Source organism: Amborella trichopoda, chromosome 7 (genome assembly GCF_054954075.1).
Source record: "Amborella trichopoda isolate Santa Cruz 75 chromosome 7, AtrichopodaSantaCruz75HAP2 v2.0, whole genome shotgun sequence".
NCBI classification, from domain to species: domain Eukaryota; kingdom Viridiplantae; phylum Streptophyta; class Magnoliopsida; order Amborellales; family Amborellaceae; genus Amborella; species Amborella trichopoda.
In genome coordinates this window covers 34,971,588-34,974,177 of record NC_142342.1, presented here as the reverse complement: position 1 = coordinate 34,974,177, position 2,590 = coordinate 34,971,588, and the positions used below count along the sequence as shown (strand labels likewise).

Sequence of the window (2,590 nt, the reverse complement as noted above, 5' to 3'; positions counted from 1 at the left end):
CCTTTATTCTGACCGATTCACCCGATTCCCGATCGAGATCGCCGATTCATCGATCCGAATCGGTTTTTTAGGTGCCCGATCCGAATCACCGAACCGTTTTTAAACCATCGGTTTAGACTAAAAAACCCACCAAGTGAAATGAACAACATTGATCCGGTGAAGCTATTTTTGTCTTTTTTTTTTTTATTAAAAATAATTTGCACCGGGACTCCCTCTCGCCACTCTTTTAAACAAAACATCCCTCCCGCTCCCGCTCCCGCTCTCTCTCTCTCTCTACCCTTACCCCAACACAGAGCTCTCTCACAACAGAGCTCTCTCTCTCTACCCTTACCCACCACAGAGCTCTCTCACATCAGAGCTCTCTCTCTCTCAAAGAATGCCTCCCTCTCTCTATCTCTCTCTCTTCCTTTTCCCGTTCCAAGAGATCTCTCTCTCCCTTTTTCAGGAACACGAGGCTTCTCACAATGGTGCTCTCTCTCTCAATATCCCTCTTTCTCATTCCAACTAAACAAGGAAATACAAAATCTCAATACTTATAGGGACAAACGGGTATTCAATCTTGACTATCTTTTTTCTTTTCATTCTTGGGTGTACTTTTGTATTTTCTCTTATACAGTTTTGGTGCTCTAACTGTTTCTCTCTCTAGATTTCAGGGGTTTTCCCCATTGATTTTCATGGGGTCTTTCTTGACTATAATTTTGCTCTCTTTCTTGGTTATGATCTAAAGAGAAAAACCAAATTTGTTGGGATATGATCTAGAGAGAAATGCCAAATATGATCTAACGAGAAAAAACTAGATTTTTATGGTCTCTTTGTTGATTATGATTTTGCTCTCTTATACAGTTTGGCGCTCTAACTGTTTCTCTCTCTTGCTTGACTATGATTTTACTTATTTTATTCATTAAACGCAAAGAGAGATTCTGAACCCATTAGAAACATGAGGTAGATGAGTGAAAAAGGGTGATCCCTAAACCCATAGAATCAGGAAAGAGGGGGACTAAGAAAATATTCTCACTCTATGTCTCTCTCTTTATAGAACTCTTTTCTCTATTGCTCAATATCCTCTCTCTCTCTCTGACACACACACACACCCAAGGTAGGTCGAAATATCAATGAAAGGGTCATATAAATGACATCTTAATATTGGGCAGCAAGAGAGGGATCAACCCACATCCATTTTTAGTTTTGCAGCCTTGTTCTAAGAGGAGTAGAAGTCATGGAAAGCCTTCATGATTATTATGAATGTGGAATACATAGTTCTTCAAAGGGATTCATAATGTGTTTGAAGTGCACTAATTGTTTGATTTATTGTCTTCAATGTCATTCTCATAAATGATCTAATCTAGTTGTGTGGTTAATTTCAAATCCAATTCATAATTTTGTTGGAGTAGAATATGCATCAAATTTTCAAGGGTGATTGACCTAAATTTTGAAATTTGTTATTGTTCTTTGGGCTGCAGGGTAGAGTTGACAATAGCCAGCCCTTTTGAAGTTGGAAGTACCCTTGCACGAATGACAACATTGACTCATATGTTAATCCTTCCTTAATCCATTCAAGGCTGCTGCCCAGCTTCCATGTTGGCCTTTCACATATGGAGTGAAAGCTATATATATATATATATATATATCAAAACAGTCCCCATCAAGTTGCTTGACGTCAAACTTTGTTTTTTTTTTTTGGTTGCCTTGTTATGCTGTGAAAATTAATAAAGTGAGCTATGTTTACTTCAATCTGTGTGACTTCGATGTTGTTGGTATTATGAATACGAAGTACGATTATTATTGGGCTTCATGCTTATGCAACTTGGTTTGGCTACTTTAGCTACTCCCATTGTGGGTCTTATGCTCAGCTTATACTTATAAGATTCTCTTGATAGAAAAACTGAATCATAACGAAATCATAAGATTCTATTGATTAATGTTATGCTTCGATCATGGGATATGAATGGCAGTGGATCATAGACAACCATCTATAAATATATGCGGCTCACAGGAAAAGAACACCTAACTAGAAAAAGGAAATGATGAAGCAACTAAATTCATCTGCTTTTTTCTCCACAAAAAAGATAAAAAAAACTTTTTAAAACATAGAAAGAAACCCATGCAAAATTTGAGACCACTCTAATGTGACTAACTTTCCCTTTCAATAAGAAGATAGAGAAAAACACTCTTTTTTAAAGAAGCAAGGCGATACATGTAGTTTGGGACAAACTCTGATTTTAACTCTATCTGGAATGATCAATGAAGAAACATAATGATCTGCTTGTATTTTCTCATTGGTATTAACTCTATTGTGGCTCATATCAAACTTGGAAAATCTCTGCCAATATCCGTCGATTCCAAGTGGGACCCCAACAAAGGATAAAAAGAAAACAATTTGCATGAACTCGCATTTAGACCAAATATCAATCAAGTAAAATCATGAACATTTGGCCCGTAGTGAATTGGCCTAATTTTATTCCGTAATTTTCACTTTTTTCCCCACCCCAGCAATCACATTGACCAAAAGCCACACACGAAACCTTAACAATAAAAGTATGATTCTCAAGAGACCCCAGCCTTTATCAAGAATTCATGCAAGTGGATACAA

At 37.1% G+C, this 2,590-nt stretch overlaps 1 long non-coding RNA gene across 1 annotated transcript; it reads left to right on the top strand.

The window, feature by feature from the left end:
• The first annotated feature begins 255 nt into the window (after positions 1-255).
• LOC148781373 (uncharacterized) lies at positions 256-1,783 on the top strand. Its single transcript, XR_016059994.1, has 2 exons — positions 256-549; positions 1,461-1,783. It is a non-coding gene; the product is annotated as an uncharacterized LOC148781373 (long non-coding RNA).
• The last annotated feature ends 807 nt before the right edge of the window (positions 1,784-2,590 follow it).